Here is a 15,720-nt window from a genome sequence, read left to right as displayed (position 1 = left end):
GTATCTTTGCTTTCTTATACGCGAAATCAACGTAGCGATATTTTAAAGAAACGTCTGCCTGAAGAATCGAAAATAAACCGGATGCAATCTTTTATAAACCGAAGAATCTAAGAAAAGATTAACTGGCAGAAAATAGAAAGCGTTGACGGGACGATGCAGTCTGCTTCGTGTTATTCGAAAAATCAAAATTAGCGATTCAGCGTATACTCCGAGTATATCAAAATATATTGTATCATAATATTTAATTTTTGCAAAATATTACACTGTATCCTTCGCCTAAGTCGTTGGAAATTTTCTAGTCGATGAAGTATATCCTATTTTAATCGTTCTAAGAAATTCAGTAACGCGTGGTATAATAATATAATAATATTGCTTACCGAACGATACGGATTCGCGATCGACGTTACAATTAACGGCGTAATAACTCGGAACATCGTGTGCTCGAAGGAATTTCGCGAGGAAACGAGATCACGTCGAATAACATTTCTGTGGAGCCAATGAGACGAGGTTTCCTCGCGATGATAATTAATCCGGTGCTGTACGAAAGCCGCAAATTAATTCGATCGCGTCACACACGACTTATCAGTGAATTAATTTCCGTCGATGCCACGAGCGTGGCCCTCGTTGGATGATTCCTCTGTCTCTCTCGTGTTCTGTTGTTCTCGAACGACAGTCGGTGCCGGACTTGCTGACATTAGTAACGGATCAGTAGCACAGACGGTAATGGAGCCTATTATCGAAAGTAATACAGGCTGGGAGGAGGACGGTTAACACGTAATTCCCTGTGATCCGATTATTCCGCTAATTAATAGGACTGGTCAGTCGTGTTCCGGGGCGCTGATTAAATCGGTTTCGTTAATCGATGGATCGATCGGCCGGCCGCGTATTAATTGCTAATCAAGCACCGTTTGCGGCGTTCCTTCGGTCGCTGCTCGTGAAAAAGTCGATTCATCCCGGAATCTGTCGTCTATGGAATTTCGAATTAATCGATAGATGAAAATTTAGCGAATTTAGTGAATTTTAATTGTACATTCGTGAATTACAGGGACACTTAGTAACGTTAAACGTAGGCTATCGTTAAACACGATTTTAACAAAAACCTTCCGGATATATATAAAATATAAATAATATATTATAAGTATAATTTAGCTATTTTTTTATAATACAGCGGTTTGACCGACTAACTCGGGACTAAATTATATCTATGTACTTTCCTGCTTCCGAACCTTCGTTAAATCCACCGCGATCGAAAGACTTGCGGACAATAGGTTCCTGGTGTCACCAGCGAAGGAAAATTCGAAGGAAACACACGGTGGTTAATAGGTGAGTATTCCGCTAAGTGGATTAGCAGAATATCTCGTTAGGTCGTGTACCCACGATTTTCCGTTTCTCTCGCCCCAACGATTCCTGTTACGTATGCGCAAGCATCGTAATCAGTTGAGATAAGAAACAATGGCACGCGCGCTATCAGGATTCCTTGCGTGGCAGGCACAGGAATACTTCGCTAAGAGGATTACATAGCTCCCGAAAGATTGTATTTAAGTATGACGTAGGGTAGCTGAATAAGAAGATCGATACCCCAAAGTACGTTTAATACCTCGAATCCCTAATAATAACCCCGGTGCAACCCCTGCGGCGCGGCACGGCGTGGCAACTGAACCACCAGCTGATTCCTAGGTACGCATGTACCCGCGGAATAGAGATTATAAGGAGGTGAACCACGCGACGATGTGTCATGTCTTTATTCATAGCACGGATTTACCATCGTTGCACGTTATTTAACGAGCATCCCCTGTAATCCACATTTACCACAACCGATAATCCAAAGAGCATACTCTATCTTTCTACGTCTCCTAGGACGATACATATGAAATATCGTTTCTCTAAAGTTTCAATGTATTTGGGGTTTGGATAATGCCGTTCATTAAGTCTCGTCCTATCTGCAAACTGACCGACTCCATTTTCCGTAAATTTTTCAATTTCATTACGTAAATACCTATATAATATCTCTGTAATACGTTATATAAATTAATAATAGATTTTCAAAAGAATAAATCACACTCCCATAAATTCATTCGTCGCAAGGAGATGACATAAACGTTGGCAATGACGTCTTAATCTATATCTGATTAAAAGATTTATTCGAAGAAACATTTCATATGCATCAACCTAACGTCTCTCTCTGTCTGTCTGTCTGTCTGTCTGTCTCTGTCTCTCTCTCTGTATATATCTCTGTATGTATGTACACCTCCTCGTACAAGCCGCTGGAAACTCTCTGGCCGCGTAAACACTCGTTTCAAACAGTGCAACTACGTTGCGTATTAATTTTCCGTGGCCGCGATATTTATCGACGCCGACCGGAGGAGAACACCCCCGATGATTAATATTTAGCTTTTATATCCTTTGACAAATATAAACGTCGCTATACGCAGACCGGTTGTGTATTTTCGTTTCGGTTTCCGGGTGGGTCGCGCGACTGGTTTTCACCCTGTGCTTCCCTTCCCGTTCTCTCATTTTCGACTAGCTTACTTTACATTTCTATCGATCGTCCGCAAACGATTTCATCGCTTGGTAGCTATATAACTTTTGAACTTGCAACGAAGAGAAAGGAATTTTAATTAGACCGAACCTTGATTCGTTTCAACAAAGTGCATCGTGAAATGAGATTCTTGCGACCACCACGCTATAGTATGAAGGACCAAGGGTCATAGTGTTCATCAGTCCATTGCTATTTTCTATAAAACAGTCGTATTTGTCCGGACTCGATGATCTCTATCTTGTCTATTTACTTTCTTTTTGGTTGATCATCGTTAGTCTCGGAACTAAACTTGGTTGATCTTCAGTGGAAGAAATTGAAACTCTCGAAACCAAGTATCAAAGATGATAGCGAACGTTTTTTCGAATAAGTACAAAACACGTTCGCCTGACGTTCAAGTACCAGCAAGATAATATTGGATTTACCATCAGGAGCTCATTGGAGCACCAATATTCAGGACTTCGACATTGTGTAACGCTGCGGGAACCACAGAGCCATTGAGAAACACAATCAGTCATCAAGCAACGCCCATTCAAGACGCCCTCAGGTCGGAACGCTTGATGCTATTTGTAAATATACGGAGCTTGTTGAGCCACTCTAGAGTTAAACATCGTCACGAGTGAGTCTCTTCTCGAACAATCTCCCGCAACATTAATTGCATCGCGAGCGGAAGATGCCTCCCGTTTACGTGTCTCTGGCGCAATAACTCTGCTGCCTTCTCCATCAGTCATGGAGTACCACCTGAAATATCCGAGCAAAATCCAAATCCAAGTATCGAGAGTGCTTGTTAGGTGGATGGAAGATGAGCAAGTTCTATCACATATATATATACGAACCTCTCGTCGAAAGTCAAATCGATCAACTCCGCTTTTCCTAAGTTTCTCGATTTTACTGTCCAAGTACATGATTAATGTTCAAATTCTCGAAACTTCGACTTCTCGAAACGATGAGTCTATTTCGCTAAGTCTATGATTAATGGTTACAGTGGATATATTTTTCGATGAACAAACATTATGCTACGTGCGCACTATGTAACACAGAGGAAAGATTCGTTCGTCCGTATCGAACCATAAGAAAAACGATCGAAAGCAGGTTCTCGTCGAGATGTTTGCTCTCTCACGTCGCACAGAGAGTACAATGGCGCGTCTTCGTGTCACGTAATCGCATTGGGACGAACATCAGGGAAGGGGAGTGAAAGAGTAAAAGGAAGGCGCTTCTCAAACGTGTCAATTCACTGGCCAGGCAGCGTTTCCTCTCTTTTTCGCGCAAATAAAGCTAAACTGGACAAAGGAGGGCGTATAGCCTGGAAGCGCGTAGGAAATAGAGTCGTAGCCGCGCGCTGCTAAATCAGGATAATGGTGCCCCATGGGAAGCTGCATCGTACTATCGCGAGTTGTTACGTTCTGACACAATGCTTTTGCACTGGTGGGACTAGATGAGGGGTTCAGAGGGACAAGCAGAGGTTGTTCTGCAACGGACGTTACCCTGCGTTCCATCGTGTTTCAACCCTTCCTTCTATCTCTCTCGACCCAGTGGCTGCTGTATCCATCCACTTTGCGGTCCTCCTCGTAGACCTTTGTTTCTCTCGTTCCGCTTTTTCTGCGGCTTCTTGCGGTCTACCCATGGAATCGAATTCAATGTTTTTACGCGATCGATCGATCGGTATCTAAATCTTTGCCGCGTTGTTCGTGGTTTATGGTTAATACAGAATGGTTACATTTGCGGTAACAGTGGCTACGCCCGAGCATTCTTTTTGTATTTGTAAATAACTTGGATTTAATATATATTATATCTCTCCTGGTATATAGCGAGGTTGTAAATTAAACGACAGTGAAGCGATATCGAATAATATCTTGGGCTGTGCAATAAAAAAAATGCGACTCGTGACTAATTGTTTCAATATTCTATATTCTACATGTTCTATAATATTCTACAAAAAGAAAAAAATACATTGCAAGATTTTCTAATAGAAATTTCTTTGTACAGCTCTCATTAAAGTTTCCGACTCTCGCCTTTTTATATTCCTAGCAAACATCCTGATATTTAAAAAGTGATGATTTCACCCATGATTGACTTTACAGCTTCTCCGTATCGTACTTCGAACTACAAGAACGACTGCGATATTTCAAAAATAAATAGCAGCTTACTCACCAGAGATATTCTAATAGACCGGCGTGTAAACGTTCTAACTTGACAGCAGCGAATCTTAAAAGTTTCCCCTTTCACTTTCCCGAATGCTCCTTCCCATTTGATCGCCCGACGCTTTTTCCTCTCACCTTCTACCCTCGCATTCTTTCCGCTCTCGTCTTACACCCTTCGCGTCTCCGCTTTCTCCTACACACTTTCTGTTTCACGTCTCCCTCCATTTACTCTATTTCTACGGTGCCCTCGTACTTCATCCCCCACCCTCTGTGTCACTTGGGCACAGCCCATAACAACGTGGGCCGAGACGATGGGGACGAGAGATAAACCTGGCGCCAGCCAGTTCAACCCCTTTGAACGCGCGGAACTGTTGGAACTTCTACGACCCCTTTTCAACCCCCTTCCTGTGTACCTCAGGCGCGTAGATCACCGACAGGTTATACCGGTGAACGTCAGTGAATGATCGATTATACGCGTTTGTTTTTACGTCGTGCGCATAAACAGTCTAACTTCCTTCAGAGGAAGGATGCGTGTCCCTATCAGCCGCCATTTAAATTCCTAATTAATCGAGAGATCGAGTAACACTTTACGTCATCCGTCCTTGCTTTCTAACTTTCTAGACAAAAGAGAGAATGTAAAGTTGCAAAGACGTGTACTGATCGGAGAACATATTTGCGATCAGCGCTCGCGCGATTTTCCTAAACTTTATGATTTGATGGTAACTTTGATGATTTATGGTAAGATTTGTTTGTCGCATAATCGTGATAGTCGAGTCTACGAATTTTTACGAATTAACGGGAAATTTAAAGACACGAGAATTCACAGAATTTTATAATATGGAAAGATATAAAATACCCGAAGTAGAGTACTCGTTATATTTTCAGTAGACAATGTGATTCTGTATTTATAAAAATATAAAAGTCCACGGTATATTCGTAACGGTGCACTATGGCAGAATGATTCGTACAATACATTCATAAAATTTGTCGCACTTTTGACGTATTCGTCGGAACTCCGGTTCATCCAAATACGCGTCCATTGTAACCATAATCCAACACGTGAAACAAGCAAGAAACCGATGAATGGTGGAAGTGTCCCTAAGGGATGGGAGAGAAAAGGCTTCCCATGAGAAGGAGACGGTCGTGCAAAGAGGCTGAATAAACGGGAACATAAGAAAACTCATTTACCAGCACATCGAACAGAGATGGTTCAAAAGCCAGACTGGTATTCGAGCCTCCCCTTCACAAGGCCTGGTGCACTGGCATTCTGGCGTTCCGGTGTTCTGGCGCGCCCCATAACAACGTAGGCCGAAACGATGGGGTAGAGAGATAAATCTGGTGCCAGCCAGTCCCAACCCCAGCGTGCGAAACCAGCAGAACTCTCTGTTTCCCCTCTCTCTAAGCCTATACTAACTACCGTCCGCGGCCCACTAAACTGCACGCCTAAACGCACACGACCAAGTATTTAAGTAGCCTCGAAGCGAGCCCCTCCTTCGCGTTCATACGCATTATTACTGCACCTGCATACTGTTGATTCCTCCCCTGCTCGCCTCTTAGCTGCTTTTATCGGCGAACAAAAAATGTTCTACTTCAGTGTTGCGTTATATCGTTGCTGTTCTATTAGCTGCTTTGAAATCGCAATTTCTGCGTATACTCGTAAGCAGAGAATCGCATCGTATGGTGGAAGCTCTCTATGGAAAATAGGGGTAACTGTGGTAGCTACCGACAGAAGACGATTGTAGGGAAAGTAGAGGGACCGTGTGTGGGGTTGAAAAGGCTGAAAAGTGATGTTTGTTAGTTATGGGAAATCAACGGTTTTGCTTAACCCCTCGCAGGTTTGATAGTATTTGATATTTTATTTAAATTGGCTTGTGTTCGGTAAATTCATTTTTAAAAATATATCCGTAATACAGACGAATTTTCATATTTTTAGAACCAGTAACGTATCTACCTTGATATATATCTACTAAGATTCATTTATGACACACAAGACCATGATTCACGCGTAAAAGGAATCGAGTAGAATAGATTGTTAAATTTAGTTCGATGTAGGAATATTTCATCACATACGTAGAATAATAATGTAGGAAAGTAAATAGCGAGCTTAGGGGTAATTATGAAGGAAAAAATTCTCAGACCTTCCAGAATAAGTAAAAAATAACGTTTATCCGGAGTTTTGAGCCGAAAATTAGGCGAGTCCTGTTTAAGGAGAACTTAGCACGTTCTCAGTTCTGCAAAGCGAGTAACCCTGAAAAATAGTAAAAAAATAGAGTGGAAGTGCGGGCAAGGAGAGCTCGAGACACGTTTCGGTGGCAGCGGCTCGGCGGAATATTCAACTAACGTTCGCATACATTAGAATGGTAAATCTCTGGGCTATCCTCCGTATCTATGCAATCTCATGCCCCTGGAAGTTCGGCACAGGCTGGAATAGCGTACACCAAAACGATAGGATTAGAGAGATAACCTGTCCAACTCGACCGTGCGAAACCAGCGAAACGCCACCCCTATCTCTGGTCCCACTAATACACTCGCCCTTACGCGCATGCGACTATCGCGTGAGAGAACACTAACGTGCACTGTCCCGACGATATTTATTATCGTTCTGTTAGAGCCGCAAACTCTTATTGAAAGATACTCTCGACTGAAGAGACTTACCATGGGATTTACGTGTGGAAGTGGTATTGCTTGGATCAGAGTTTAATTAAGGGTATTCCCATTTGGAAGAGACATTTTTGGACCACATGTACGTAGGATAAAATATCGTTAGATAATTGTAAAATTGTTGATTGGTCGTGTTTGATCACATAATTTTTTTAGACTTTTATTAATACTATTTTAGCGCACGATTAACTCAAAAAAAGGGGAACGAATAGTAATTTATTGGAAATCTTTATGGAATTTGATAATCGTAGATCAATGGACATCAATTTTTTTAAGTATCTATGATCGTGTTTAGTCGTACAATTTCATTAATTGGAATGTAGATTTCTGTTATTGCCATCTTTTTACAGAACGAATTTAGTCTTCAAAGAACGTCATGGATAAAATTGTATCCCCTGTGAATTTTAAATAAACTCAAGGATCTAACAAAATCGAGTCATCTGTCTCTTAAAATAACTCTTCTTCTAGTCTTTCCTAGTGTATAACTACAGAAATACGTGTTTTATCTTTTCACGAACCTTACAACAGACGTTTAAGCTTAAGAAATTGTTCAACGATAACAAAACGTGAGCACAGGAAATCCAACGACGCAGTCACGGACAGAAGACCAAAGAAATTCCTGTTCCGTGAGACAACGTTCGCGTAAAATTGGAAGGAAAACAGGATGCGGCAAAGCTAACGAACAAAGAACGTCAAACGTCGTAGAACGAGTTGGTAGCTGGAAATAAAACGAATCGAATGGGTGTAATGCGATTAATAAGCGCGATCGATCTCGTGGACGATTAAACGAATCAACGTGGATCGTTTAGCTGGTAATAACAGCGCGAATAATGAGCGAGGAAAAAAATCCTTTGTGTGTTCGCCGCGTCGACAGAGCGGAAGAGGAGGTGGTAGCTCGATGGGAAATCCTATTCGGAAAGATTGATAACGACCCACATTCGCGATGAACGCGTTAATAACCGAAAACCGATCGGATGCGCTTCGACGATACGAGAAAGCCTCGCGAATGATGGAATTAAAAAAGGATATCGAGGCTCGTGCGAATTATCGGATTTGCTCAGCCGATCGGTTGCTCATCGCGTGTCGAGAGCACGCCTCGTTACGCTTTTTAACTGGAATCAAGAGGTCGATCGACAGTAATCTACACGGTTTGAGCAAGAAACGCGAGCAATCTTTAGATCGATATCGGCTAATTAAAGCAAATCGTCGTTACACTTAAATCGTTACTTGGTAAATCCAATCTCTAAGAACCGAAATCTTTCAGTTGTCAAGATTTTATCGACTTTTTCAAGAAAAACAAAGGAAACCGCTCGAAGGAACGTTGATATAAGGATTAATTTTATCTCAATTTTAGAGATTCCAATTCGAATAAAGACAAAGCAGTTAAAAAGCAGTTAAAATCTCTGTAGCTTTAGACATTTTTTTTTTTCTTTTGGATCACAGAAATTCGAGTTAACAAGTCTCGGTTGCACGTAGTTTGTAGGAGCGTGAAACGAGTGGAACTGCGAATTCGAAGAACGAATCGATCGAAAGGGGATACGCGATTAGAACACACCAACTACGAGGGTGACTTGGCAGAAGAAAATTAACGAATGCTAAAGAGCCGTGGCAAGTGTTTTGCTGTAAGCCCCTGGTCCGATCCCCCCGCGATCCTACTTTATTTATCACGCACTCCCGCTTTATTGGCCCCGAGCAATGAATCGGGAGTATCGGGGTTGAAAGGAATTTCCTTATTGTCTTTTTCGAGGGACGCAAGCTCGATCTGTCTTGAGGAAGGAAGAGTTCGGTCTTGAGAATCTATGATTGCTTTAGGAATGCCAATGAATCCTTCGATCCCGGAGGCTAATGGCTCTTCTTGCTAATGCGAAAAGTGTCTTCTAATTTATTTACTTCTTAAGCTAAGATTTGCGGGGTTTAGTCATTAATACACCGTGGATGTTTATTACACGTATCTGAGTAAAGAAATGGAATATATGCGATGATTTGTTTCACTCTGGATATTTTGAATATTTTTGCATATTAGATGCAATGACTACGAAAAGTATATTCGTCATAGCATTTACGTACTAAATAATCCAACAGTTTCATATGGCTACAAACATTTCATATTACAGAGATAAAATATAGAAAAATAAGGGTTGTATAGAGATACTTTTCGCAGCCACCGTATATGCCGTAAATTTTGTTCACATTTAAATATCCCATAGATACATAAATATTCGTAGCCGAGTGACGGAACGTGTTGGATCTTCAAAACGTGTGTTATCTTCACGGTTGTATGTACCATTTCGGTTACTTTTAAATCTTTTAAACTCCATTCTCACAGTTGCTCGCCTGACTCATCAATTCCTAGACTCGGACAGAATTTCGATAAAAATCGTATTTCTAATCGAGTTGATGTCGAAAGCCGCTGAAAAGTTGAACGAGCGAGGCAGCCAGTAAAATGTATAAAAAGAAGCAAAATATCCTAACGCGTATAAATGAAACTGCTCCAAGTACCGGGAGGCAAAGGGTTACACAAATTCGTTTTTATTTGCGCTTGGAAAATTCGCGGAGCCATCGGTTTTTCAGGACGGGTCGACGTGGAAATTTGTTCGCAGCGGATTCGCGGGATCGTTGCTCGCCGATACGCTGATACAAGCTCGCGCAATCACTTTCGATTATCTGAAAAACCGTCGGTGATTAAAATGACGCCAACGATAAATCTCTGACTCTCTGTTGGAGGAAGAAAAAAAGTTGATTCTGGAAGCTTTGAATGCAAATCGGGGGCGAAGAGTCACGGTGCTCGTGCGGTATCCTCGACTAATTATATTTGACAACGATTTGTGCTTGCGAGTTTCGCGCGTTTTTCAAATTCCTCCGGCGTTGATTTACGCGCGGTCGATTCCCGTCGCCTGGCGCATACATCGTAATTGATAAAGCGAGGAAAGCTTGTTGTTACGCCGAAACGGTCGACCGTAAATCCCGTCCCCGATGATCCGGAAAAACAGCAACGATTACAATGACGCCCCGCAATAAATCCTTGTCGGCGCCTCTAAGAGGAGCGATAGCATTATCCAGCCATTTCGATGAGAGTTATCTTGTTCGACTGGAATTTTTGACGTTAATTCTGATCAAGATAGCGGCTTGCCGTCTTCGCGACTATTTTCGTCTTCGATAATTTTCGAGCTAATTATAGGGTCGCCATTACCGGCTAATTTTGAGCGCTGTAGAGATATAGTGATTTATGAAAGTATCCGGACATTTATCGTCGAACATTTTTCACGAATATATTTCGAATATTTAACGGGCGAAACAATTTTTCCTCTGTGACATGATTTTATTAACAAAGTTTGGAAGAGAATCGAAAATGTCTGTGCTATGTATTAAAATGTACGTTGTCACGGTATATCCAATCTCATTTTTCATATTCACATTTTTATCAAACATATTTCTTTGTTAACTTCGAAGCTTGTTCACGATTTTTTTTTCTTCTTTTTTAATCGACGATTCCACGATAAGAATTTTTTACCGGGCGGACACAACAATAACGATAATCGTTAAGCGTATTAAACTGTTGGTACCCCGAACACTCGACACGCGCTGAATATTCATTAACGATTTGTTTCTCGTTACGCCGCTGATCTATCATAATCCCGATTTGCATAGCGTGAAAAATCTGTTTGTCGTGTTCCCGCACGCGATCAGCCGAAAAACCAGCCCCTATTAAAAGGATAAATCAACGACAGAGCGAAAGGGAGAGGAAGAGGGAGGAGGTAGGAAGGGACAAAGAGAGAGAGAGAGAGAGAGAGAGAGAGAGAAAGAGCAAAAGAGACTGTACGAGAGGGTGGAGTGAGAGCGTGAGATGATAGAAGGTGACACACGGCGCATGCAATTGATCTCGCGAAGCGTTTTCGACGCCGAACTAATCGGGTTTGACCGCCGCGCTTCTGTAAAGTATCGAACGCGGCACGCGTCGACATAATTCACTTATGTTTGTTATGGGTTGCCATGGAGTGAGATATAACCTAGCCGAAACAGCTATTGTTGGCGACCCGCCAAAACCCAGCAAATATAGACGCCCGTTTGCTCTCTGTACCCCCTAAGATTCGTAACTCGTTCATTACTCTCCGCGATTGTTCCTTTTGTTTTCCAACCGGGCTTCCCTCTTTCCCCTCTTCGTTCTCCATTTGCTACCAGCTTTGCGACCTCGTCCGCTGCCTTCTGTTTACGGACCGCTGGCAAAAATAAACTTGGCTACCTGCTTTCCGGTAATTTAATTGGATTATCAAAGTTGTTAATAGAAACGTGTCTCTGGTTCTGGCTTTAGCCGTTTAATTGAAAAGATATTTTTTTCAAGGACACTTTAGAAGTTGCAAATTTTACGTTATACACGAGCAATTCGATTAACTTCTCGGTTTATGGTTTCTTTCGTATGTAGTTGAATAAAATCAAGCCAACGATATACGAAATACTAATATGGAAAGCTTATTCGCTAAACTATGCTGTCTTTTGCTATAAATATTCGGATAAAATACATCTCCGTTTCATTACAGTGCCATATTAATATGTACGTTCGTACTCAGTAATCGTCGGTCCGAATAATCGAAACCGATGTCGAAATTCAAAAACTACGCTCTGTTGCGAGTAGAATCTACTTTTCGTCGAAACTACGATCCATATGAGTAACGCGATTCGATGCTACGAGACAAGAAACTCCAGAATGCAGCCACCTCCTTCCCAAAAGACACGGATACATAAACTTGGTTTCTCTAGAGCCAACAAATCCCATTTACTCAACACGCCTCTGTCCACTCCATGCCGCCACGTCTTCAAAATGACTTGGGCCCAGAACCGACCAAAGTTTGAACAAAAACGCGCGGATTTCTCCTCTGCAGCAAACAAAATCCATTTAGAGTTGCGAGCAAAGACGATAACGGATATTCCTTTCCATCCTTAACGTCCAAGCCATGTAATCGCGATAGAAAAAGTTTCGCGAAGAGACCGGATCTCCCTCGATAGAAGAAGCGAGGAGAACACCCTGGAAAAAGTTGTTGAATTTTGGCCAGGGTCCGCCTGCACGGACGCTGAATTTTGAGTTGAACCGATGAGCCAGTGAACCGAGATGAAAAAGGCAAAAAGGAAAAGCGAGACGACGAAGAGAGGCCGCGAAGGAGCGGCGTAACGCGTCCGATCCGACCGCGTTCGTTTAATATTCCGGCGCGCATCCGCGCGGAGTGCCGGTCCAGACGCAAGCTGCCTCGGTTATCCGGTCGAAACTCGGCGTTCCAAAAGTTTCGTGACAGCCTCTCGTTGAGTTTCGCTACGAACCTTCCCGTCCGGTCTGCTCGCGAAATTTCGCGGCGCGCCACTTGCAACCGGATCGGGCCTGATCGATGCGACCATACCAACGACTTCGTTAACTTGTACGAGATTGGGTTACATGGAGGAATAATGGGGTTGTCGGGAGGAGAGAGAAGAATTGGCAGGAGAAGCTGCTAGGGTTGAAAGAGATTGAGGAAGTAGAAGGGTGGATCTTTGGTATCGTCCCTATTATGTAGCTCTTGGATATCTTATTGTTAGCGAGACTACATGCAAGAACAAATTGTTGGAATCGGGTTGAAGAACAGACGCCGATTATACGCGGTGATTTTCTTGCTAGGGACCTTGGAAGAAGAAGTCGCTGGTCGGATATTGTTTTAATAATCGCTTGCGTAATGAATGTGCGATTCGTAATCCGTCTTGAAGTTGATCAGCCTGACTTCTCGGTGAAATTTTTTCGAGTCAACGTGTACTTTGTTCCGACAATTATCGAGTTATTCATGAAAGACGAGTAAGATATTTTTAAACGATGCCAGTAACAATAGGTACTTGTCGTTGGTTGCATGGAGGAATAAAGACTCGCGGAATTACTTCGACGATGGTTACTACAGTATGTGGCTGTTGGAAACAAACCACGAAAATATTGGAAAACAACAACGTATTGTACGTGTACAATATTCCGGCCGCACTATGCGAAAGTTACTGAGAAATTACGCACGCGGGGGATGAAAAGTGTCGTTCCAGGCTAGAACTTGGGTGCGGCGAATAAATTTGTAAGGGTGTATTAACCGCGCCGGAGGAAGATGAAATTAACGTTGTAACAAGATTCTACGAACTCGAGAAGTAACTTACCATCGCTTAAATTAATATCATTGCCATTCATAACACGATATTCTTATAGAGAATAAAGAACGAAAGATCCAGCCGCGTATATTTTTCATAGTATCGTACAAACTGAATTATGTACCTTAAAATTCCTAATAAAGGATCTAAATCTCTTCCTTGCTGAATTTTCAATATATTACATCGTTGATTTGACTAGAATTAGAAGATTTCCCATGGACGACTTAGCGAATCTTTTCTTCAAAAATCGTTTATCTTTTTCAATAACCATTTTCTTTAAACAACCTGTGCAGGCTTCTGGACTATTTAATTTCGTACCTGCGTCTCGTGATCCTTGTGAAATATATCCTCGTAATTTCTACATGGCATATTTTCAGATTTATTTCACAGTTGTCGATAATAAATATAATCGTGATAGTCGAGTCTCGTAACAATTAATGAAATTTCATATTATTTCGTATACCGTACATAATACATTCATAAGAAGCGTTCACAAATGTTCGAACACGTCCGTGTGGGCCTTCCGTCCAATTTCCAATGTCCTTAAAATTCCTATGCAACAGAGGAAGGCGCGATTCAGCGTGAAATAGCGATCGATCCAAGAGCAGGTTTATTTATACTCGCGTGTCGTTGACAGTCGCGAAATCCTCGGGATGGTCTTTCACTCCACGCCATGTCGACTGGATTAACGTTTGGCAACTGGGTCAGCTGCAGCCTCGATATCAACCGGCTCTCCATCTTTTTCGCTCGCTCCGTGGCGTATGCATCGCCATCCATGAAAGTTGCGGCATAAGGATTTTATTTATGAGTTTGTTTGCGGACGAGCGCGACCCTCTCGCCGATAAGTGGCTATGGGGCCCTCGCTGGGAGCGTGCTTCTGGCAGATTGCGCTCGTGGTTATGGGGATGCACGGAGGGAGAGACAGAGAGACAGAGAGAAAGAGAGAGAGAGAGGGAAAGAGCGGAGAGACCGCTTAGCGCAGAGGGAATTGGCCCGATAACGGGTCCGAGGCTTGTATGGTTCTTTATTTACCATAAAATTCGACCGGTGTTCGCCAAGCGGAATGGATTTCGCGACCGCGGCTAAAATTTTATTACCGTCGGCATGACAAACCGCCCAATTACTAACTACCGATACGTTAATAGAGCCATTTTTTTCTGGTATAAAAAAAGAGGAGAAAAAAGAGCAACCGCGATCCGCATACGAACTAACAAAAAAAAAAAAGAAGAAAAAAGCTGTATTCTTTATTCGATCAGCGACGCACTGTCCATCGACCGACCGCAACGGACGGCGGCGGAAAGGGGATGAAACACGGGGACATTTTTGTTCGCGTTCGTCCGCACGAGCTCGATAAAAGCGCAACGATCTCGGAATGAAAGAGCGTTTAGCGCTCGAATCGGTCGCCGTACCGTACCGAAAACGCGGTTGATGATCGGGAAAATCGAGCTACGCCAGTGTTTCGTCGGAACCGCAAGTTTTTCTGTTTCATCCGTGTAACGTGACGCATCGCAACGTTTTCCGCACTTTTATCCAACCAACGTGAAACGGACCAAGAAAAAAAGAAAAAGGGAAAGAAAGAAGGACGAAACCTTCCACCCTAGTGGTTATGGCAACTTGCACGATTTCGATAAGGGCTGCAATTACTTATCGACCCGGTAATTGTCCGGCTAGATTACAACTATCAAGGAAAAAGGCCCCTGTTCCTCGACCCTCGCCGCGAGGGTACACGCGCATGAAAATATTGCGCAAGATGAACGGAGAGGAAAAAGTGAGAGAGAGAAAAGCCGAACGCAACGTGTACGTGTACCGACGTATCAATTTACTCGGAAACTAGTTATCCGCGCTTCCCTGTGCGCGTATACTTACCAGATTGGCTGGTAGGAGGAACGTAGAGCATGGTATTCACGAAAACCAGCCCCGAGACCAGACGCATTACATTCGAACGAACGTATTCATATTCATAGGTGTTCCCGCGAATTCCCGGGATTTCGCGATCTTACCAACGGATCCAGACACGCACCCTCTCTCCCGTCTCCCTGTGAACGCCGAGCCGTTTCGATAAGTACCGGCTCACGTGATTTACCGTAATTTCGGCACGCGGAGGATCGTGTCTCGCGTGTTCGCGCGCCAATACCTTACTTTACTTTTATTACCGATCCACCGGCTTCCCTTCCGGCTGCTTTCCCTCTGTTGTGTTTCACAAAAAATTAGAATAGCTTAAGCTCGGCCGATTAAATC

General features: G+C 42.8%; 1 protein-coding gene across 1 annotated transcript in view; it reads left to right on the top strand.

Annotated features, from left to right (window-relative positions):
* The window catches only part of LOC126865044 (probable G-protein coupled receptor Mth-like 1), a 153,789-nt gene that overhangs the window by 120,534 nt on the left and 17,535 nt on the right, over positions 1 to 15,720 (top strand). The gene's annotated exons all lie outside the window — the stretch shown is intronic.

The sequence above is a fragment of the Bombus huntii genome, chromosome 4, assembly GCF_024542735.1.
Source record: "Bombus huntii isolate Logan2020A chromosome 4, iyBomHunt1.1, whole genome shotgun sequence".
In the NCBI taxonomy this organism is placed as follows: Eukaryota; Metazoa; Arthropoda; class Insecta; order Hymenoptera; family Apidae; genus Bombus; species Bombus huntii.
The sequence above is the reverse complement of the archived record's forward strand: the minus strand, read 5'-3'. Positions and strand labels throughout refer to the sequence as shown.